The sequence below is a fragment of the Contarinia nasturtii genome, unplaced genomic scaffold (genome assembly GCF_009176525.2).
Source record: "Contarinia nasturtii isolate CC-2019 unplaced genomic scaffold, AAFC_CNas_1.1 Cnas_scaffold_129, whole genome shotgun sequence".
In the NCBI taxonomy this organism is placed as follows: Eukaryota; Metazoa; Arthropoda; class Insecta; order Diptera; family Cecidomyiidae; genus Contarinia; species Contarinia nasturtii.
The window spans coordinates 4,745,400-4,771,202 of record NW_022197486.1 but is presented as its reverse complement, the minus strand read 5'-3'; the positions used below and the strand labels follow the sequence as shown (position 1 = coordinate 4,771,202).

Genomic DNA, 25,803 nt, shown 5'->3' with positions numbered 1-25,803 from the left:
AACCAATCATTGGATAGCATGCATTGCATGCAAAAACATGTTAAACCTATATCTAGCCGAGTTGTGTAGGAGAATGCGCGCTCGCATTTCAATTAAAATCATTTGTATGTGTGTGTCGTCGTGACTTTTTACATATTCGATGGCTTGCGTGTTTACTTTAATGACAGTTTAGTCGAATATGTATATGCAAACGCTTTGTGTTGCACATTGTCATAGCTGTAATTGTAAGTGGTGTTGAGGAGCGCTTTGTAATTGGCATTGTCATCATCACATTTAATTTACAATATTTAGCTTGTTGTGCTGGTACTGGTTCTTTTCTTTTGCTATAAATGGAGTTTATCACTGCGACAAACATTTCAATAAAATGTTCATATACAAACGCACATTCCAGTCGCATTATTTAATAATTTTTAAGCGACGAAGTCATTTGGTTGTTTCAATTGGAATTTAAACGCCACTTGTTATGGACGGCATGGAACATTTTGTAATGGGCTGTATTATTGCAAACATCCAGCAGTCATGTCGATAATTTAAGCCACTTAATTGCGAGAGCTCGCTACTTGAACATGATTTTAATAGATAAGTGAATGAGTTTCACGATTAGATGATGATTTTAAGATTAGATGGTGGCTCATTAAAACAGAGATAATTTTAAATGCAAATTCAGTGAATCATTTCTATCAATTTTCTTTCAACACAAACACACGATTTTAGCAAGCAAAAAAATACATTTTTTTTTGCACAACGATTCAAAAACAATAGTTCTTTCTGCTCTTTACTGTTGAAATCACCCCCACCCAGAAATCTGACCTCGCACACAACTGATTTAAAATAATGGTTGCAATTTTCGCTCAATATATATTTAAATCACACCTTTATGCGAATAAATTCCTTGCAAATCACTCTTTTGTGTTTGTGCAAAGAAAACAATGATGTTGGGTTAAATCGGAGATTGCCAGTGGTCGTAGGTATACAAATAGTTGTATTATTGTCGAAACGAATGAACAATTTACCATCGCATAACCTTCGCCTTTTTTTTCTTCTGAACATAAAATACCGATTTGCAATTATGTGATGCATTGGCAGGACATTGGCATTAATACAACGTACACGTATCGTAATGCAGTATTTTTCTGGTCTTTTAATACCAAAAACCACCATTAAAAAGTAGATCAGTCCGCTATAAATTTCACTGCATCCACTCGGTGGTTCAATCACACACTCCATATGTGAAATATACCATGAAATACGCGCATGGAATCGGTTTGGCATACACGCGATGCAAATATTCTATATATATATTGCGTTTCCATTTGCATCTATCGCAAATCCATTATTGCAAATACAACATAATCCACACAGCATTATTGTTGGCAAGACAATTGTTTTTGCTGGAGATTCACATGTTCTTAACTGTAGCCTCATTTGGAAGCAATACCAGAACTAATAAATGACGAAGTTAAAATTATTTATTTATTTGTATAATACGTACGATACATCTTCTGGCTTTTTCAGTTTTGCACACACCGTTCTCTGTGCACTTTTATCGTATGGCTCAATTATATGCAAAGAGGTAGGAAAAGCAACGAATAGAGGAAAAAGAGATGCTCGTGAGATTTGAATACCATAAAATCCCTTCTGTTTCGATCACACAGTCTACTCAATTGATCTTTTTTCAGTGTATTTTATCGTCGCTGAATTGTGCATGTAAATGAAATAATGCGCATAAATTCTAGAATTTTGTGTAATTGACGACGAAGACGACGACGATGATGATGATACAAGGAAAAAAAACAACAAAACATTCGGTACTCCGACAATAATCGACATTATGGCAGAACCTTGGAAAATGAAGAGAATTCATGGCAGCCACAAGGCAGCTCTCTCCATTTTATCGTTCGTTCATCGGTTTTCATGGTATGTTATCGCGTTTTGGGAAAATATCGTGTATATGAAACCATCGATCGTGGGCGAATATTTTTGGTCGAATGACACAAATTCTTGAAATTGCATAATAGTGGCAGCGTGTGATATTTGCCAAAGACATATTTTTTCGGAAGAAAAGACTCTTCATATTTCGTTGAAGATGGCTTTGCCACAACAAGACAGCATCGGAATCGCAAAATTCCACATTTTCTTTTTGAATTCGTAATTATTGTTGTTATTTCTTTGTTGAATATTTTCTTGGTGAATTCTCCATGCTTCGATGATGGCTGTGAAATGATGACATTTTGCCATTTTGTAAAATACTTTCAAATGCAATATGACAAATGAGCAAGCCCAATATTTTTATGAAAATCTTGTATCTGCTAGCGATTTGGAATGAAAGAAAAAAATGTTTAACCATTATTTACATAGTATATGGTAGATTCGGCCGCATTTGCAATCAAATCATTTCATATATATTTGTTTTCCGGTTAACGTGCATCGATCCGATACGCTTTCTCTATTCGCTCTTCGAAACGTTCTTTGCAACATGTTACTCTCTGGGAAAACACAACGGCAATGGATGTTGATTGAGAACGACCGCTAAAATTCCTAAAGCACTTTACAATGGCAGCCCATGAATGTAGGCATGTTGTTTCAATATTGAAGTTCAATTTATGACGGCGTTTCGACGGTGCCAACCGATGCCAACGATATATTGATTATGTGCGTGTTTATGTGTGCGCAAACGACGGTGGTGGCAATGAAGCGAAAGAGAAAGAGAGACAGGGAGACATTGAATGTCTATCAAAGAGTTGTTTGCCCACAAAATATGAGATCTACACTGCACAATGGCCATATTTAAATAAATAATGCATGCTGCACCAAATATTGGCTAATGATTTTAAATTAACAAACACCACATGATTTCGCGTTTGTTGCCACAATGAAGCATATGTATAGGTAGCCGCCAACGTCAACATTCATATAATTCCACAACTAACCGGTCATATCGCGAACCCGTGCGTGAGTGTGTGTGTATGGAAGCGCATGTGTATACGTATATCGTATATAAAGTGTCGTCAGTTTAGATTATGCATTTGAATGGGTGAAATTGACTTAAATTCGCCATTCTCAATGCAATGTATTTTTATTCCAATCTTTTCATTCCGAGAAGAAGAAAAAAGAAAAAAAAAAACAACTGAGAAAGTATTGTACTGAATGTTGTGTGTCAATTTGAGACGGTAATCATGCGTTTCGTATGGAACCAATTGTTCAAACCATAAATAACATCTTTGATTGCTTTAAGAAAACTACGAAAAATCAAACACAATGTGATGGCCGACATTTGAAAATCAATGTGTCCATCACGGAACTGAAAAATGCATGCCACAAGTGAGAGCACATACAAATCTATTTTTCATACAACACACATTTTCAACATTTTGAAATGCTTCAGCAGAAACGAAATCAATTTTCAACCGATTTTTGCCTATTTGATTTGCTATCCACCGCGGCTGACAGTTGGTTAATATGAACAATGTTTTTCATTTGGCAATTGGAACATTTTAACGTAATTTTTGGTTTACACATTTGGTATGCAGTGCTGTTCTGAATGTTGAAGAGCGATTGAGGCTAAAACCGAAAAAAATATTAGACCAATTGATGGAATGCTGAACAAATTGAAACCGCCATCAATATTCAAAAAGTTGTCACTTTGAAATATCTATTTATGGGTCGAGAATATCGAAATTAATCGAAAAAAGAGCAAATTCAACGGAAAAACGAACAAAACGGGAACAGCAACATCGACTTCGAACAGGTTAATGAATATCTAAACGCAATTGGTTCGATTTCAAATTGTTTTTTTCGGGTTTCTTGTTTTTGCGCCAACTCATCATCGCATTCATTAGGCCCATTTTCATTTATTTCTGAAATCGATTTTTTTCTTCAATTCTCTTTGTTGCTTTTTATTCATCTGGTGCATCGCATGCATTCGCTCTTTCTTCCCTATCTCTCTCTCCCACTCAGAATTGATATGAAATTATACAATTTTTCTTTAAAAAAAGCAAAGAGAGTATTCTTTGGCATGCAATAGAAATGCTATAGCTGGCGCCATCGCCACCACCATCACCACAGCAGCCAGGCGAGCATTTCGATTTGCGTTATGCAATTGACTTTAGCCATATGAATATGCAATATATGTCATGATGTGACCACAGGCCCACAAAATTGAAGTGGCTCGTTTTTTTCTTCATTTATTTCTTCTCCTGTTGACAGTTGCTGTTTCGGTCGAATGCATTTGATTTGTCGATCATCATGTTGACTATTACCATTTATCGTATTCGCATTCGATGTATGGCAATATTTCACCTCTCATTCCCTCCATCGAACTTAAGAGTCACTTTCTAACACACTCAGTTGTTGATGACGTTTTGATTGTACTCTCCACAGGCCTGTATTAGAAGTGGCCATGAATGTGCGATTTATGTAATTACCGTGAATGGACAAGCTTCTCTTAAATTGAAATTTGTAAAGAAAACGTGCGTGAACAATCACGACTTTATATATATGAAAAGGTAAGTGTGGCACAGTGTATATTTATATGTATAACCGTGGCGCACGCTTGCTCGACAATTACATTTCTCGATTTTAATTTGGTTTTTCCTCCTATTTTACTTCGTTTCAAAGCGACGTTTTTCGATCACTTTTTTTTCGAAATTCATTCTCTTCCTTCAAACGAAATTAACAATTGAGTTCGTTGTGTTTACAAAAGCATTAAATGGTTTGATCTGTTTTTTTATATGTCTCGGTGTTGACAGTGGTGAAAAAAACATGCTAAAACGAACAAACAAATTTCGATGAAAATGAATAATTAAAGTTGAAATAACCACAAAAAAAATGTGTATTTTCTTTTCTATTTCAAATGTAAACTGAACGAATTTCGAGCTATTTTCTGCAATTGCCAAATGAATTTGGTTTTTATTCGTTCGCATCGATTGATTTGCTTTCAATGGGAATGGTCACATTTGGACGCTAAATTTAAATTTATTATCGAATATTGTTGATTGTCACGATGTCGAACGATGCAATGCGCACGTCTTGCATGACTGAATCGCTTTGATCATTCGCCGAAAATGATGTGTGGTTTTCCTTCTTCGCTGTTTTTTTCTTACAATTTTATTACGATTTTATAATCAATTGTTTCATAATTGAATTGGCTCTTTGTGTGCGCTCGCGCATTCGCCTACTTCAAATTTTGATCGGATAATTATGGTAATTTCAGTTTCTTACATATTTTTTTTGTTCTTCTGGCAATTCATTTCGTATATCCAATGTTTTGCTTGATTAGCTCGCTGTGTCGTTGTTTTTATTGTTTTCTGCAAACGACACGCATCACTGTGAGAATATCAAGCATTACAATGGAATACTGTTTTGAGCTATTGCAACACGTATACATCTGATGAAATGGGTCGCCATTTTGTCTCTATCATTCTGTTTGTTTTTTTGCATTGTGACTTTTTAGATGCATGATGAGGAATAGCGAGCAACGAAATCAAATCGCGTGCAACATAAAACGAAATAAACTCATTTCTGAAAATTGTATAATTTCAAATTCGAATGAGTACACTTTTCTTTTCTTTTTTGCCGTGATTCCCAATCTTAAAATGTGAAGACAACAGCCAACATCAGTCGGGCTGAATTGTCTTTGCACAATAAATAACAATGCAATTAATTCGAATTGAAGAAAGCGATTCAATGTGCAATTACTTATATACTACTTTCTCATGACTTCTGCGGTGCATGTGACCCTTCTTCAAATGAGCCAATACATTGTTTTTCACATCTCATGACACACACACACACACACATGCCAAAACTTTTACTTTCGATGTCGTCCACAAAATTTGATATATAATATGTCTATATTTCGTAAGAGAAACACACTCCTTTCAGACCATGAATGCGTCGAACTCTACTCAGACCATGAATGCGGTAGGAGACAATGATACTTTCAATTTAATTAGTGTCCAAAAACTTGAGTAACAAAACGTTTTGGCTTAAATCGCTTTAGGTGTGTTCGTTTTATTGAAACATTTGGTGAACAATAGTACCCGAAAAAAAAAATGTTGCACACATAAAATGTTTGTTTCCATAAAACAAAAAAAAATATTCAAAAGCAATATTTTTGCTTTAAAATATGTTTCTTTAAAGAAAATGAAAAACTATAAAAAAAATGTCTGCTTGCAAAGTGTACGAAAAAAAATTTCATTCGATCATAAACTTCAATTTTCGCCATGCAACAACACAAATCATTTTGATTTGTGGAAAGCATTCAACTTTTATAACGGGTCTGGTCATTTCGTCGTGCGTAAAATATTGCGATGGTTTTATTGTCACTTGGTTTGGTTGCTGTTGTTGATTTCTTTTAAATCCAAGTTTTTCTATTCAAATCTCAACTTTGTAATATAAAAATCAGAGAAGAGGAAAAAACAATGTAAATTCATGCGAATAGCGAATATGGTTCGCTTATGCGATGAGTCATTTTGTGAGTTTTACCATTTGCCGTGACACATAGAATAAATGCGATGATATAAAAAAAAATACCAACGACAAAGAGAAAACATTCATTGGGATGTCGGTAATAAAATTCAAAAAAAAAAGTCAATAAAGAATATATATTTTATCGAAGAATGAGAGAAAGCATCGCACAGCTATGGGGTAATATGCATTCAAAAAGTTGCAAATAACCAGGGAATGGATTGAAATGGTTGATTATAGTGAAAAAGGGCACAAATCGAAACAGATTTGTTGGCTGAACAAAAAAAAATCGGTGTTTTGATTCAATATGATGGAAACGAATGCGATGAACGAAGTCGATGAAACTCCAAAAACTCCAAGTGTATATGAAGAACTAATTTCGTGATAAAAGAGAATCTTTTGGAATGTGTGTGTGTGCACATTCTGTATAATGACGTGCACGAAGCATGAGAACAAAAGAGAATCATTGAAGTGATCCGCAATGAATTTTGCAAACGACAGGGCTAACAGTGCAAATAGAAGGAAAAACGATGTATTTAGAAAATAATGCAACCGTAATCCAAATGAAAAACTTCACATTAAACTTTTCTGTATAGGTTCGTATGTGTGTGTGTGTGCAATCGATAGAGACAGAGCGAATTGTATTTAGTACGTTTCGTGTTGTCGTTCGAAATTCGATTTCTTGTGTTCATTCTTATCAACCGCAACTTTGACACCCACACGGTGTGCGTGCGTTAATTGGTTCCTTTTGCAAGAAACAACAGCGTAAAAAAAAGTGAGCATTTTGAGAGCCGTGATGACAGCATCTAACTGATTTTCAATTTAACTGTTGGAATATTCTTCATTTTTTTTCTTCTTGTTGTAGTGCATCTTTTCGTTCGTAGTAATCGCACGAATCAGTGACTTTAACACGCTCGTTTAGACATTCTTTTGTGTCAATTCATTTCACATTATTCATGTATTTGTATTTTCTCTGTCTGTCTTTATCGCCTTAAAACCAAAAGGTTTTCGTCTGTAATAAAAAGGACTTATACATTTTGATATCGTACTGCGCCATCTTTTGTTTTCACCATTGTATATACAATATATTGAACATTTTGTGCTGGTACTAGTGCTAGTGTTACAACTGTTTTCATCGCTCTCTATCTGCTTGTTTTTTTGCTCTTTCTCTTCTGTCTCTTGCTTTGTTCTTTCTGGTCGAAATTGTGCTTTGTGTAATTATTGGCATAGCAATTTGTGTGTAGCGGAATTCAAGTCTTGCTGTCATTCTGCAATATTTCTATTTGTTTTCTACTGTCGCTATCGTCCTTTTGTTTGAATGCTTTTTCTTGTCGCATTACCCGATTATAAACGTATTTCAATCCGTACGTTTCGGTGTGTATGTGTGTTTTTTTCTTCTTTCTTTCGTCTATTTCTTTTTATCTGTGTGTATACGTTTGGTTATTCGTCTATCGTCTCGCCTCGATTCAATGTGCACATTTTAATTTCGAGATTGAACGTATTTGCACAAAAATACAAACATGAAGCCAACAATCTCGTTGTGACAAATAGCTATACCGAAAGATGAGCGACGAATCAAATAGATATTCGGAAATCGTGTAACAAGAAGCTTTTCGTGTATTTAGAACGTATTTTATTGATGATAGAGAACATTTCAGCGAAATAACGAGCGACAGAGAGAAAGGTAGAGAGAGAGAGGGAGTTCGGGCAATCACAATTGTGGTATAAGTCCATAGATAGAAATGTCATTCGGTTGTGCCAAAGCAAAGAGACAAAAGACTTAAATCCGATAATATACAAAATGTTGTAGTCGGCACATTCATTTGCTTCAATGAAAAATATGGTGTATTACGCGTAAATGCATGCATTATCATTGATGGCTCTTCCGTTCTTCATGCGCGAAACCTTATTCCTATCGCAATGGTATCCGTGTTTATTATGGCGTTTGCTTGTTTTTGATCATGTCAATTAAAATAATGGATTTAGATGGACAAATCTTGATCGAAATAAAAAAAAACAATACAATTCTGAAGTGGCGAGCACAAGTGTTGAGAAACGAAATGTTCTCGCCTTTTGTTTCACTCTGGTTTTGAAAAGGAATGGCTTTTGTGGCGCGAAAAATCCAATCGAAATCTAATTTTTCGCCATTCAAAACCACCATAAACAACACAACTGATAACGATAACAAGAACACCAACATTTCAAGACAAAAGCAGTCGAAATAACAAAAAAACACAAATGAAATGTTCTAAGCTTAATCGATTTCTTTTTTCGTGTATTTTCGTGAAAATTCCATACTTAACGAAAATTGAATATAAGAAACAAAATACGTATATAAAATATTGTATTTAAACAGTGAAAACACACTGAAAGATTTCAATTTTAAATTCGATTCGAAAATGTGCTAGCATTTTGGGTGATTATAAAGATACGGACGTGAAATGGGAGAAATGAATAAATGAGCGAGATTTTGTGTGCGCGAGCGCGCTTGTGTGGAAATAGGAAGAGAGCGTACATAGCATCCATCTTCATTAGGGATAAAATTTGGCAACAAAACATCTGACAAGTTCACAACGAAGCGAAAGAGTGAACTAAAAGAAAGAAGAAAAAAAACTCAACAACATGACATGGAAAACCAGCCGGTGTATATTTGTATGAGATTGGAGACTTTTTTTTGCGAATCTCGCTAATGAGCGCCATCTGATTTTAGTGTGAATTAGATGCAAAAACTGAATTTAATTCTGTAGCATTGAAATGAAAAAGTGAAAAAACAACAACAATAGCACGGCCACACAGAGCTGTACATCTATGCGTGCTGATGCATACATACACATATACGCTTTCTTCATTCTTTCATTCCATTGCTATACGTATCTCACTGGTCAACAGATCTATGTAGCCATGTTACTGTTGTTGTTTTTTTTCTCTTTTTCGATTCAATTCATTGTAACTAAATTGAGTTCAACTATGGAATACAAGATGGCACAGATGAGGGGAATTCGCATTTTGTCTCTTCATAGGCTTAACCGGTTGTGGAAAACTAAACGAACAGTTCATTTTCCGAACGTGTGATAGATATAAAATATTTAGGGTTCATAATTAAAACGAAAGTGAAAGACGGTGGATGGTTTCTGAAATGGGTTAAATTGTGTGCGAGCGCACCAAAAAAGCAGCTAAAGCTAGAGACAGGCACACTAATATCGGGCGGCGACAAGATAGAGAGTGGTAACAAAATGCTTTTCGCCAAATCTGTATTATAAAAGACACACACACACACAACGAATGGAAGTTTCAACTCTTTAAGTTTAAATCATTTAAATCAAACAGTATGTAGCATGATGTGTACGCGCTCTATGGTGCTTGCTTTGCCAAAACGATAACTCATTGGATTGGACTCATTAGCAGCACTTAGTCCAAGTTTCAACGCTACACTTTACTGCGAGACCTTTGGATTTTCACCATTCATTACATTATTTCTGGAACGATGATTATCACCGTCGCACTGAGCCGCACTCTTCTATTTTATTTTTGCTCGTTATCAAGCGAATGATAATCGTTCTCACAATTCATCACATACAGTAATAGTCACCGTTTGTTTGAAAAGATATCCTACACTTAAAAAAAAACACACACATTCAAATGAGTTCGAAAATGCCACAGAAAAATTAAACGGTGGAGTAGCAACGGCAATTCGATAAAGCGAATAAAAAAAAATGAAGAAAAGGATGAAAATGCGGAAACATTGAAAACAGACATTTCGAAGGAAACAAAGTGCGAAACAGAAGTGCCTCATATAGCTCTTGTTAGACCTTATTTGAGTCGCAGAACTGGCACCGTCGATGGAAACGTCTAAGTTTTGCGACATTGGAGCGACGGGAAGAGATATAGAGAGAGTGGCAAACACTTCATACAAAAAGAGAAGGCCGAAAACATCAGGCACAAGTGAAAATAGTCTTAAAATAGAAAAATGTCTATAAATTATTGTTTTATTGAACCGTATAAAATTTATAGTCGCGACCTCTTTGGAAAATGCGATGCGCATTTTGGAGCTCAACATTCAAACAGCACAAATCTAAATGAAGAGATTGAAAATATTCGGCATTTGAATCGAAATAAATTCATGAAATAAATACTTGGCATTTGGTTTTGCATTCACGTTCGAGCCCGATATGTGTTCGAACATAGAGCTGGGGCGGCTTGTATGTGTGTGAGAGAGAGAGAGAGAGAGTTTATATACATCCACCCTCTCGATTAATGTCATGTCTTCTCGCATTTTAGCGATTTGTAATTTCTCCGTTGGGCGATCGACTGGTTGCCTCATTTTGCTACGGGAATTTTATGCAAAACTACCGTTGAAAATATGACGATATGGAAAAATCCAAACCAAAATAGGTACCCAGACCACACACAAACACACAGCACACCAAAGCAGATGAAGACAAAATACAAACGAAACATAATTATCCACAGTAAGTGTCTCTCTCTCGTTCTCGCTGGTGTACATTTATATATATACGTGGAATATGTGTACGTGTATATGCAGACATAATTTGTGATGCAACGTTTCGCATTTATCGATTTATGAAAATAATAGACTCTCTTGGCTTCAGTCCCGGTCGTTTTTTTAAATTTACTCCATTACGAATTTAAATCCATCACACACACAAACGCGCGCGCGTTGCATATGAATACAAGAGTATAATTTAAAAATATGATAGTAGCGGCCCATGAGCGTACTTCATACCATGCCCCATTCTTTTTCTCTTTCCCTTTTTCTTTCTCCCTATCCCAGTGTTCTATTTCCCGACATTTGTTTACGCCACTAATTGAAATATTTTGCATGTAATGCACTTCGTTCAATTAAAGTAGTTCGCACATTCTCTGGAAATAATAATAAAGATTCTCTTCTTATTCGGCTTTTTAAGATCATGTCAAAAACGAACTTTTTTATTAAAATTCCAAATAGTTGCGTCAGACGCGAAACTGTTGCGTCAGAATTCTAATTAAATTTATTTTTAAAAAAATTGGTCACCAGCATTTACCACATTTCATGCGAATCGCATCCGTTTTTCGGTATAATAATTAAAATTATGATATTTATTCGAATTTAATTGGAAATAATATTAATAAAATATTCAGCATATTTATTTAATCAAAAAATTCAAGGGTAACACAATATTCCATTAATTAAACTGGGAATTTCAATCAATTTGTTGTTTTATGCCGTTATTTTTTTCAAATGCATTTTTCACACTGGTAATTTGTACCAATTATTCGAAAATAATTCTGAACGCAAGCACTTCTTTTACATTTCTTTTTTAATTTCGTTCATAAATCTCATCGTGTTTATTTAAATTGACGCTCTTTCTCTGCTCATGTACAGTAAGATTATGTTGCGGTTTCCAAATGTGCAAACAAAATCCCTATTGGTATAATAAAGAATTTTGATGTGTAAACAATAAAAGCGATTGTGTGTATGACATCAAAAAAGACGGGCTATAAAATTTCTTTGTACGGATTGTGTATTTTTTTTATAGTTTAGAACAAAGGCGGCAACAGTAATGGCAAATCACAAAGAGAAGCACTAATAGAATTTCGCACTTTTAGCTGAATCGTGCGGAATGATTCATACGAATATGTGCATGAAATTGGCCGTTACATGGGTTGAACGATGATTTTTTATACCGGTTCAATGGTGCGCGCACATCAATTGACCTTAATTGAACAATACTTCAGCCAAGCTAATGTCCACCAACACACAGCCGCCATCGCCGTCGCCGACAATGACACTAGTATAATAATTCTTGCTATTTTATTCATATTTTCGTTTTTTTTTTAACCATGAATAGTGGCTATATGCGTTTTTTTGATCTGTTTGTCTCGTTCCTATTCAAATTTGCTCGGTTTTGTACAAAGATGGAAAAAAGTGTTTCGTTGGCACAAGCTATTTAAACATATGTTTCACTTTCGTAAATAATTAAATTGTATCTGGTGTAAATCGTCGATGATGGTAGCCCGATGAGCAGCGCGCCCGCAAAAAAAAATAACAACAACAATTGAACTGAAGAGACGAAAGTGAGGGAGAGAGAGAGAGATAGAAAGCGCGAACGATGATACCATAATAAAAGCTCAAACAATTTGTCCGTTCAATTTAGATGATAAATATTTAAAATGTTTTCAATCAATTTATATTTGTTTGGTGTGTTGTTATGTTTATCACGCTCTCGTACTCGATTGTAATACTTCACACGATGTAAACACAGTGTTTTGGATGAGAGAAAGAGAGTTTGTATACATACACATACAATTTCTATAGAGTAATAAATACAAAAGAGAGCAATAGTGAGTGGTTGGCATGCGCTTCATTCTTGTTCGTCATACTTTTCGCATCTGCACGCTCGGAATGTTTATGAAGTATTTGGTCGTCTGTCGGCGGTGCGAATGAATTACAACAACAATTACGATTACAGAGTCAGCATAACTTGATATTCATTGATATTTTGTCTTAATTTCAAATTTCGGTCATTGCTTACGTTTATTTACTACGTTTTTTTTATTAATTTGATGGGTTTTCTAGTAGTTTTTTTTTTTTGGATGATATTGCCATTGGTCAGACATAATCCAAATAATCTTCCAAGCGAGTGTTCAATTACATGGTCCAAAAATGAAGTTTTACAATACAATTTCGTTTCTTAATAGTTGAAATCTCCAATTTCAAGGCATTGCTGATGAACGTTCGCTTTTTTTTCTAAATACACCCTCAATGACGAAGAGAGAATAAAAAATTGTTCTCAATTTTGCCCGGAGTTATTCTTCCATTCAATTTTCTCACATTATTTTAACTTTTCAAGCAGAAATATATTCTACGAAAGACGAACGAATGAATGAAATAAAAAAAAAAAAATCACGAAAATGTCGATCGTATAATCACATGCTATGTGCACTATGTCGATGCATTCAGACGAAGTTTCTTCAATGTGTTTATTATATTTATACTTATAATGGAAGTGCAGTAAATATCTAGCATAGTGTCGTTCTCGTTTGTTAGTTTTAAAGGCGATATGCGCTTGTGTTTTTTGGACTTGCCTGTAAATTCAATTCGACACAGACACACAAACTGACTATTCTGAAACGATGCTGATATGATTGTGAGCGAACAGTGTGCATTCTCATTTGCACACAATAACAGATGCAAGTAAAAGTTTATTCAACAAGAAGCATATATCGAAGTGAAGACGGAAAAAAAGTACAATTCTTTTTGCACAGACATACACACTCACGTCTAAGATGTGTAGAAAGACTAGAAAATATTTCAAATCATATTGTTCGATGCGCTGATGTAAAAGTATTGTCTAACACTCACTTGTTCTATCTATCTCTGTACATCTCGGTGTTTTTTGCTCTAAAATTCAATATTATACCGTCTATTCCGTCAATTTTCATCGGAGTTGGAATGAGAGTCGAATTTACATCCATTCAACGAGAGAGAAAATTGAAATTCCTAACGGGATTAATTTTTCCTGCTTACTTACAGTGCAAAATAGATTTGTGTGTGTGTGTATGACGATGGCAGTGCCAACGGTGTCCGTATTATATCTATTCAATTTTCATTGTGTATAAGCATCAACAATTTATGTTTAATAATATGAAGCGAGCGATGCAAAAAGTGATATATTAAAAAAAAATGCTTTAAAGTATAGAGGGGGATGCAGTAAAAACCGAAATAAAGGAGAGAATGTTGTATAAAAAGGAAATCATTTCATTGCCAGCTTTTAAAAAGAAATGAAAAGATATCGTCGAGAAAAATCGTTCAATAACGCGGTCAGACGAACGAAATAGGTGTATCATATCACACGCAATCGCATTCTGCTCAGTAGCATATCGAAACGACAAAAGCCAACCAACCGAAGTCAGTGCGCGATAGAACAAAACTAAACCTGAATAGATGCTGTGGTTTGCTTTCATATTTCAATGCATTTTATCGATATTGTTCGTTGCTTTCTTACATTTGCTATGTCTCTATCGTATCCGTTTCTCTATCTGCTTGTTTTGTAGTCCTTTCGTTATGAATTTGTAGAGCAAAGAATTTCCTGAAATTAGTTATGTTACGTCGTATTCAACTTTCTCTCTGCCTGACATCACAAGACGAACAAAAATTGTTGTGCCGATATAAACGTATATACACACTCACAATATTAATAATAAAACAAAAACCACAACAATGAATGGAATAAAAATATATCTATATATATATATGGAAACAGAAATCGCATCTCAAAGTAAAAAAAACACCTCCTTTTTCTCTCAACAAATCGCATTTGACTGGCGTAAATCTCTTTCGGAGCGTAAAAGAGGCATTTTTCCCATAAATTTCCAATTTACATAATTAAAAGCTTGACTTTAATAACATCTAAAGGCGTTCTTTTTTTTTGTTTCATTCTATTTAGCGTTTCCCTTTGGTTTCGTTCGCCTTTTCCCATTTCGTTTTTTTTGCGTCAATATTCCATTTTTATTTTGAAATATTATAAAAAATAAACCTACCCTCCGAACCATGCGGTGGCCCGAAGTATTTCTCTCTCATTTTTTGTGATTAAGCGATATTAAATACAAAAAACTAAATCAAAGGCTGATGAATTTCACAGGATTTTCTTCGTTATTTATTTTGTGTATAATTTTTTTTTCTCTCGCGTTTTTCGTAAAAAAAATATCCCCGAGAATGAAAAATTCACTTGAATTTGCAAGCACAACAAAACAGAATAAGATGAAAAATGATGAAAAAAAAATCGCATTTGAGCCGGATTTTGTGAAATGAAAATCCAAAACGATAAAAATTAAGTCAGCACATCCTTTTGGTCGAATTGAGTTAATTTGATTGACACAGTTTTCTAATCGCACCGATTAAAGCCATCAAATGATTTCCATGGATTAAATACATTTATACATGTATATATACTTACTTGAGTTGCAACTAGAAGATAGGGCAAAAAATGGCAGTCTGCCAGTCGACAACAAATTAATCCTTTTGTATTTTGTTTCTGCTATACTTTTCTTCTTCAACTTGATGTTATTTTTTTTTATTCGTTCACAAAATATTCTATACAAGTACGTTCGGGTGTGTGCGCGCGCGTTGCAAAATGGTTTTTGTGTTAAACTATATTGTATGTTTTCGACTGATGTCAGTTTGAGGTTTTCTTAATGAATTATCCGTTCGATGGAATTAGTTAAAGAGCTAGAAGAAGTGTTTAGCTATCCGTTTTATATATGTTCTCTCTCAGCTCTTTTGCCGCAATTTATCATTTGCACTCTCTTTCTATTGCTCGGCACTTTGGCATTCGGATTTTTCTTTGCTTTTTTGCTTTTTTTTCGTGTGGATATGTGTGTAGATGTATGTATATTTAATTTTTGGAACTTTGTTTTCTCTAAACTGTTTTCACAACTTTTCACAACACTTTCAAACTATATTGCTTTGTTTGTTCGACCTATCTACATGGCATTGTTTAAAAATTCACATGCAAAACACAAAATATATAATACCGTATGATTTCATTGAATTTATTAACAGAGAATTTTCGGTTTGAAATTTCATCTCACATTTTTATTTCTTGTTGTGGAACACACAACTAACATTTTTTTTTTACAAGTTCACTTCGAGAAAAAAACTTTTTTTTTATTCATATATGAATTGTGCTTGAAATATATAGCTGCTTCACTTCACTAAAAAAAGAAGGAAAACAAAAACAAAATTAGAATGGAAATTCGAAATATTGATAAAAACAAATATTTCAATCAAATGAGCTGTTTGTTTTTTCTCAATTTTCGATCCATTTTTTTTGTTCATCGATTTTTTTTCCATTTACGAACACATCACCATCAAAAACGTTTGAGTTAAATAGTTGCGTGTATGCTTGTATGTATTAATATGCAAAGTTGACTTTTCAACACTTTCAGAATTTATCAAACTAGATTCCATTCAAAAAAAGAAAAAAAAAATGGGAGAAATGAAGAAAAAAGAACGTATGGCATTATGAAAATTGTATGAGAGTCCAATTCTTCGGTCGTGGTCACATGCTTGGAATTCATGCTGTAATTAATATCAAAAACGATATTTCCCAACTGATAAGCCACTGAAATTAATATGAGCCAGTGTAACTTTAGACATTTCTTGTGTAACTTGGTGGTAAACAATGTGTGACACTGGTGAATATGGTGTGGCCCATTCCATCGTGGGCAAATATTGACGATTGTGTGTGTGTGGCGGAAAATGAAATCAACGTTTTTTTTTTTTCTTACTGTCGACATTCGCCCCAACAAGTACAACGAACCAATCGACTGTGTTGAATTATTTCTCAATTTTTTTTTTTCAACTTGCATTTTTCTCTTCCGCTTTTCTTTCAAATCAATGTCAAAAAATCAACAGCAACAACACCAACACACACACACTATATGCATGTCGACAGTCGACATTTCAATATTATTCGTGCCCCTTCGTGTTTTAATCGCAATTCTCAAACCAATTTTGAATGCACAATAACACCATTTTCAAGTTGAATGTTCGCGATTGAATGAGCCAACCACAAAAGAAGAAGAAGAAAAAACTCAACGAACGAAAAGTAACAGAGAAAAAACCGCATGTATTTAAAAATTCACTGTGAGAATGTAATTAATTGCAAAAACATTTTTTTTTGTGTTGAGTGTGTGTCGACTTCATCACACTTGGTCACCGCATGAATAAATCGGTATGACCGTTTTTGATTGATCGATTAAAAGATGGAATGCGCACCTTAAAATATTGATTACTAAACGCCACTGAATTGGAAATGGCGACCGATTTTCACTTTTCATTCACACAAATTTTCATAATCGCTGTGTGTTTATGTGTTATTATTGTCCTTGTTATTATCATTTTAAATGAAATGATCATAATAAATGTCTGAATTGTTTATCTTGTGCGCGTTGCCATTGAATAAACAATGTCTCGTGCAATTACAATCACAAATCGCTTGAGAGAAAAGAGCGCCCCCCCCACACACAATGAAATCGGAGGGAATCGAAACCCATTGTTTACTGTCGCAATTGACAAAATCACTTTTTGTAATTCAATACAAGTGGAATGCGGGATAATTTCGGTTACGTCCTACATAAATTCGTCGTAACAACAAACACAGGCGATGATAATAACAACAAAAAGCACACCATCCAGGTGACAAGATATCTTCTATCCACTTTTCAACGTCAATGTGATTGGAACAAATCACAAATCGAAAACGAGAAAAATAAAACAATTCCAATCCAGTGAATGTGAAGACTGAAGAGATAAAAACAAATCATCGATGGAAAATGTTTGCGTTTTACCACCCACATAATAAAAGCAATCCAATCTAAAATAGTAATCAATTAGATGTTAATTGGTGAAGTACAACACCAAACAATAAACATCAAACAAAACAATCATTTTCCATTGATTTGGTTTATATTCATTGATTTCGGTGTTCGATTGCATGGTGTTTGAATATCATTTTGGTTTTTCTCTTTGGTTTTTTTTCATTTCTGGTTTTTTTTCTCATGGGGCACAATTCACAAAAAAATGGGCACGACATTTTCGTTCACTATTCAAAAATTGAATTGATAAAATTGCATTTGGGCTGCAAAATAAAAACACGGACATTTTTTTTTTTCTAGCACTTTTGCACAATTCATCGTTAGATATTCGTAATCCAAACTTAATCACTGTCAATATTTTGCTTTCGTCAACATTTTCATAAGTAGTGATATATTTCTATTTTTTTTATCAGATTCTTCACTCTCACTATTTTCGCACCTTCTTCGTCATCTGCATCAACAGACAACAACAAGCATACACGCACAAAACTTTGCCGTTTTTTTTCTTCTCCATTTCAATTTCTTTGCTATTTTCCGCTTTCTCTTTGCTTCCTTGTTCGTTTGATAACTCTTAAATCCGCAAAGACTTTGAAAATATTCCGTTTTTTCTTCTCTTTTTCTATGTTTAGATCCTTTGATATCAACGAACACAAGAACAAGAAGATACAATCAAAGTAAAATAACCTTTTCTCAAACATACCATCAAATGACAACGAGAAAGCAAGAGGAAGAAAAAAAGAACATTTTCTTGGACACAGGCAAGTATGGATAATATAATGCAAAAAAAAAAAACCAACAACCCCGAAGAATGAAATTCAATCGAAAGTATTTTGCTTTGGCCCGTTTTCTTGCTTCGTTCGTTCCATTTGATAATATTTATGCGTTTTTTTTATCTTTTTACTTCTATTTGTTCGTCTTATTTTGGTTCTTGGTCTCGGTTTCCGTTATTGATGGTGATATGTTAGTTATGAGATGTTTTCAATGTCTCGTAAGTTTTTCATTTGAGAAAAAATCACCAAATTTGAAAAAAATATCAAAAACGACGAAAAAAAAAAATTTCCCCCAAAAGCGCACTGTATGTATCTCATTGCACAAAAAACATGCAGAGCAGCACAAACAAAAACACAACTGACTCCATTTGAACAAAACTTGAATAGATAGACACACCACTTACAGCAATGAATGAATACAATTTTGATGGAAATATAAACCGGTCATATTGAATATCGTTACCATTGCCCACGACGGTATAAAGCAAACTGAAGTCGAGTACATGCATCTAGATTTGTGTTTGCTTCGATTTTTGTTGTTGTTCCTATTTCGTTTCTCGCTCGATCCATATACATTCGTTCGGGCCCACCAGTGGCACACTCGTATCGCATATTCGTCGCTATCGTGCTGCATTCGGCTATCGTTCGGCAAATTGTGTGTGTAATTGGGTGCGTTCATGTTACTATATGTGTATGCATTCTTTTTTTGTGTGTTATTGACTATATATCTCAAAGAATTCTGTACCATACTGTACAGACTTTGTTCGCATATTACGTTGGCCGATTTTTTCGTACGGAGGAGAGGTAATTTCATGCATAATCGTTCATATGTGTTCTATGCTTGTGAATTATTGTGTGTTTATACTGGGTGCTGCTGCTGCTGCAATTGCCTGGTTTTTTCATACGATAATCAATGTTGGCTTGATGAAAATCAACTGTGCCTGTGTGATCGGAATGACAATAACATGTGGAATTTTCATGCACATATGATTTTTCTTCATAACACCGATATAAACGCGCGCGCACGCATCCCTACACACACACACTGATAAAACGTTCAATTTTCCAACAATTTCGTCTCAATGTGTCTATCACACAGACACAGACATCGATTCATTTTCGGGTGATGACTGTTTTCTTACTTTCGACACTACCAAATTGCACATTGATATCGTTATGTGCGAAATGTGTGAAAAAGTTTTCGTTCGATCGTTTTTGTTTACTTTTCACAATGCATGCGTACATGTGAGCAGAAGTGTTCTGTATTGCTAGTAATCAGCACAATTTTCCCCGCCGATATTCTTGGGGTAAAATCGAATTCGGTTTCGGTGTAGTAATGCTGTGATTTATCCTTGTATTTGAAATGGCTGCGTTACACGCACTCTCAGCTATATGGTTACCAATTTTCTCTCACATTGTACTACTGTTGTGCGCTTTATGTATGTGTGTGTGCATGATGGTGCCTTTTTTAGCTCTTTACGATTCCCTTTGAAATCACCGCCGTTGCCGTTGCCACCAACCATGCTGCTGTTCATCGTCATCGTCACATCGCACCACCGAAATTTTTGCACACTCTATCCCATTTTTTTTTTGTATGTGGTAATTGTTGGTAGTCATCTGGTAGTCAGGCAATGATTTTGTAGCTCATGCAATCTCTATGGCTCCCTATTGGCAAACATATCGTCGAATATATTCGCATTACGTGTGCCATTTGTTTAGGAACTTGATTGAAGTTATAAAATTTGTCTTCATCGGATTCCATAAAAAGCTTATGGGGCATACATTTCGTTGATGACCGAACCGATGATACACACCATTTGTCGCACACACACAGACAGAGAGAGAGAGAGACAACTTGCACACAGACACATAACTATAATGACATAAAGCACATCTCGACACATACGGGGGCGCACAGAGTACACACAAATGCGATGCAAAGCAATCGTTTAAATTGCATCGTTGGTACGCTTTACAACGACAACAACTGCTGAATATATATGTTCAATAGCCGAATTGTTGATGGTGTGTGATTATATTTTGTCAACTCAAGTCATTCTCAGTTTGGTAGCAAATTTTCACATTGCACGTCGCACGTTCGATCAAAGCAGTCGACCATTTTCGTGATGCATTCACATTTGTGTGTTTTGGAAACTTATTGTTGCACGCAATAAATGTATCCATATAGACATTATTTAAATGCAGTGTTTGATTTTTCACTCATAATGGGGAAGAGAATGGAGCAGGGGGCCAGGGTTGTTTTCAGTTCCGTTGGAAAAGAGAAATGTAAATATAAAATAGAAACGAAGAAAAAAAACCGACATAGAATTATCTGCAGTGACTTTGGTTCCGCCTTGAGTTTTTCCATACGACTAAAGCAATTTGACGAGTGAATTTCTCTCGTCGTTTCGCACCAAAAGCCCTTAATCCTGTACATTGAACTCTTGAATTTTCAATTGGATTTGTGCCAATATGTGGTATGTGTGTGCCATGCACAGTGCACCACACACACGCACACCACATATACTGAATTGCCGAATGTGAGTAATGTCATTTGATTTCGAAGGAATCGCATTTGCTTCCCATTTTCATTCTGACAATATCTGTAATTTATTCGCGTCAATTTCACAATGAACATTCGCCAGAGCATACATGCAATTACACTTGACATGTACGCATCAGCCATTCTGCAATCTAGCAACAGCAAACCAGAATGAGAGGCACCGAAGCACCGAAAGAGAGGAAGATAGAGGGAATGAAGGACAGATAGTGATACCGAATATAGTTGGGTTACGATCCCGAATTGGTTGGGTGCAATTTGTCGATTATTGGATAATTCCGACAATTTCAAATGCAAATCGAACCGAAATGCAGAGAAACTTCGACCAATTGTTGGCAATTAAAATGCTGAAAATAATAAATTGGAAATTAAACTAATTAAATGATATGTCAAGCGATTGTTTGTGGATGCGAATGCCATCGTTTTGAATCTATACTATAGAATTCAGTACGCAGCATCGCTCGCTCACGTCCCAACAATTTGCCGATTAAACCAAAAATCGAGGCGAGCGAGCGAGCGAGCAAGGGAGAGAGAGAGAGGGAGAGAGACGAATGGGAATAAATCGAATCGATTCATGTATAAATTATCCATTTGGTTTTGCAAATGCGTGTTTATTCGTCGATATTCAAATGATCTAAAACGCTTGTAAATTTTGATGCAAGGTGAACACTTTACTCGTCGTAAATGTTCATCACGATGATTCATCATTCACTTTTCATTGTCATTGTGTTTACGGTGTACACAGAAACTTGTAGAGGGATGTACATGCGAATGTACAATGTGTGTTCTATTTATCGATTGCAAATGCAATTCAATGCAATTTTAATATCAAATTTTGATTAGAAATTGAACGTTGTCCGAATCATCAACAAGAGTCTTGCACTCAACACAATTCATGATACTCTCATGCGTTTTAAGTTTGTATTTTTTTTCATTTCGATTTCTGCATGGTAATCTTCTATCTTCCTCACACTCCGGTTTTCTTCTATCTCCTTCCCTCCCTTGATACCTGCCTCCTTTTCTTTCTCTCTTCTTTCTTCTCTGTGTTTCTCTCTATCTACCCCCCTTCTCCCCTTTCCTCCTCTCTCTTTCTCACTCTCTAACTCTTTCCAACCATAACTTACAAGTACGTTGTGCCAGAAAATACTGGAGCGGTCAATGAATCACAAATATAATATGCGGCCCGTTGTAATGTCAATGATAGAGGATTCGAAAACGAAACGACATATGTACAATTGATAACGATATTGAGATGTATGCCAAAATACCAGTGCCAACCGATCAATATTCATCGCAAAATCATTCGGTTTACCGTAACACATACGCACACACCATTTTGCAAATGCATTTCTGCCTGTAACTTTACAATTTTCACTTTACAATCCATCCAAGTGCAAGCAAATTGATTTTCCTGTACATGTAAGCCAACCAACCATTTCCATTATGTATACCGAGGCTGAGGGTCACAAATTCCGTATATATATAAATGTATGTGCACATTGTGAGTGCTTTTTTCTAAGGTACTCTTCTCTTTTTTTGTAACGTATACAATGCACACATGCTTCGATATTGAAATGATGCGTTGGAATTTGTCTCACGAACCTTTGGATTGCTTTGCAGAAAACTCAATGAGCCAATTTTGACTAAATTTTAAGGTAAAATAAAAGCACTTAATGAAAGACGACGATTGAGTGTTTTTCATTTGAAAGGAACGAAAGAGAGAGAAAAAGAGAGAGAGCTGAAATGGAGAAACAATTGTGCCTAGGTGTGCATGAGAGAGAGTGGATTTTCAACATTGAAATGATTTTTGGATATGAATTGCATTTTATTCATGAAATCAACTCTTCACTGTGGATTATTTGAATTCACACTAAAACTATCAGATTTTTTAAGTGCCATTACCGAATCGAGAGAGAGATGATAATGTGCAGGCACTGGAATATGCGTTTGTTGATTGATCCATTTGTGTTATTGTTCTCTGTTCAAATTCATTAAATATTCATGTTCGATCGATCTTTCGTAAACGGTATTTTGAACATATATAAAGGTATAAAGTTTATAGGTGGCTTTTGAATAGCCGACCACATTCCATTCCGTTCCGACCATCAACACAATTCTCATATACACTTGGTGATAAAACAATACTGACGAAAATCCAATTTACATATAATGGATTTTATATATGGATGTGAGCGCGCGCGCGCTCTTCTCTCGTGTGTGTGTGTTTAGATTTGCATGTGTTGGGAAGTGGACACAGAGATGCTGAAAGTAGAGCATGCCTAACCTAGACGAAAGCTGATATTTTAAAGATTAAATAGAGATAATAGAAAAACATGAAAACAGGACAATGATGAACACAACCGGCCAACACTTTGACCAGGGTATGCGATGAAATGAAAGGGAGACGGTCTCTTTCTTCGAAATTCTATTAATTATGAGGTTAGTACTTTGGGCTTCGGATGAATGAAGCAATGCGATAACATGCCACATGTGTTCGTATCTCTTCTTTTTTAAGTACAAACTCGTAATTGGTGCGATATTTCAACCATTGAATGGGTTAGTTCGAGGCCCGTTTATCGCTTTGATTTCAACTCAATTACATTCGAATTAAGGATTTAGATCGAAAAATAAGACTTTGGCTCCGTCTTGTTTGTTCTATTTCTTATTTTTTTCTCTGTATCTCCCCCTCTCTCTATTTCTCTCCTTCTTCTCTCTCTCTATCTCTTTCAATCGTCGATTCTTTCATTTGCATGAATTCTGCCGCTTCAACTTCAGATACAAAGATTTTTAGATGATTGGATTGGTAATGATTTAAAGATCGCAGCATTTTGCAAATAAATCAGTTGATGCAAAGGGTAAACAAGACAGCGTTCAAAGAAAAATAACATGAAGAAAAGAGAGAGAAAAAAAAGCAAAGAATCAAACGCACGCACGCATGCACTCACTCAAATGAGTTAAGGCTCGGAGATGGTAACAAGAATGAAAATATATGGCTTGAAAACAAAAACAATGTCACACAATAGCTATAGCTAAGCGAATAAAAAGATAAAACAAATACATGAAATTTAGAAACAAAAGATTCAATCGAGTCAGCCCATGGTAAAACTTTTCCAATTTTCTGCTTTCATCGGAAAGTTGGCAACGCTTTTACGTGTTGTGTGTGTGTCTGTGTGTGTGAGTGTGTGCTCTTCGATTATTTTATCATCATGTCATGATTACTCTTTCCTTGAATTTGCTTCAACACTTCTTCTTTTTTCTGTTGCCAGTTACGAAGCAACTCTCGTTATCGACTGACTATCTACCTCCCTTTCTCTTTCTACAACCAAAAGTAGTGAAGTATGTGTTGGTTCCTGTGTTTATGTGCAATTTAGTCAATTTTGGATGTATTTTCTCTCTTTTTATTTCTCTTTCTCTCTCGCTCACTCTCTGGCAACCAAATCGTTTTTACTTTTTGATAAAGTGAATTTCAATGTAGCCAAAGAGCAGTGTTTTTCTCGTCCAAAACTTCACTTTTCAAATGTTATCTTTTGAGTTGATTCTATTTGTTACTAGCATCGTTAGACGATATTAACATTCCATAAGTGCAAGTATCAAAAGTAGAATATTACACAAACCCAAACCCAAACTTGAATGCTTTAAAACGTTTTCGATTGAAAATGAGTTTGATGTATATATGGCTTTTTTCATACACACACAGTCATTTGAATAATTACTGTGCGGATCTTCTTCGATTTGGATCATGATATACCTTAAAAATAGCGATTTTATTTGGATAAAATTGATGATTGCTAGTTGGTATACACTCCGTTTGCTTTGAATGGGGCGCATTTTTCCGAGACATTTTATCAGATGTAGCAAAGCACATAAGTTCTGTTATGCACTTTTACTCATTATTTAGCAATCATTCAGCATATATGTATATATACATGTTACGTTTATGCTATCGCTCCCCTTCATTCATTTCACTCTTTCTGTGTGTCTGTCTTTCTTTCAATCGTATTTTCGTTTTCCTTTGCTCTCATTCGCCACGTCCAAAAAACACATTGATATACATCCATAAAAGTTTTTCCATTCAAACTTTACTTCATTCATCTTTTGTCTTTAGTTTTGGGGGCATGAGCGCCAAAATGTGAAATGCCCGTGCACAATATTTATGGTCGTATGCGATCTATATGAGTCAGTCATTCGATGTGTCGTTTTCTTTTGTATTTTTGCTCTTACTTGTTCCACTCAGCAAATTTCTCGATGAACGTCTCTCTCTTTCTCTTTCTCTCTCTCTGCGTATGCATGAACGCAGTGAACGAGAGACTGAGTGTGATATAATGCATGATTACACACTACAAGAGTTAACGAGACTTGAAACAGCGACAGCAGTAACAATGAAATAAAACAAAAGGAACATTGCCAGAAGTTTAAATGAAAATTCGAGCAATGACAATCAAATGTTCGAATCGAACCGATATGGCAATGGCAATTCTATTCAGTCTCATTTAACTCGTTCACTTTGCTCGATCCGATGTGGCTCTTTTTCGTCATTCAGCTCAACTCTTGCAAATACACTCAAATGGCATATTCTCACTATATGACTTTGTTTGCTTCGGAAACATTTGCTGCACAACCAGAGGA

General features: G+C 35.2%; 1 protein-coding gene across 5 annotated transcripts in view; it reads right to left on the bottom strand.

The window, feature by feature from the left end:
* Positions 1–25,803, bottom strand: part of LOC116349264 (teneurin-m) — a 623,527-nt gene that overhangs the window by 102,606 nt on the left and 495,118 nt on the right. Inside the window, exon 1 of one of the 5 annotated variants that reach the window (XM_031780650.1) lies at positions 15,426–15,521. The exons of the other annotated variants lie outside the window; for them this stretch is intronic. The gene's annotated coding sequence lies outside the window, so the exon portion shown is untranslated. Of the gene's footprint in view, positions 1–15,425; positions 15,522–25,803 lie in introns of those variants that run through there. 5 annotated transcript variants of the gene reach the window in all.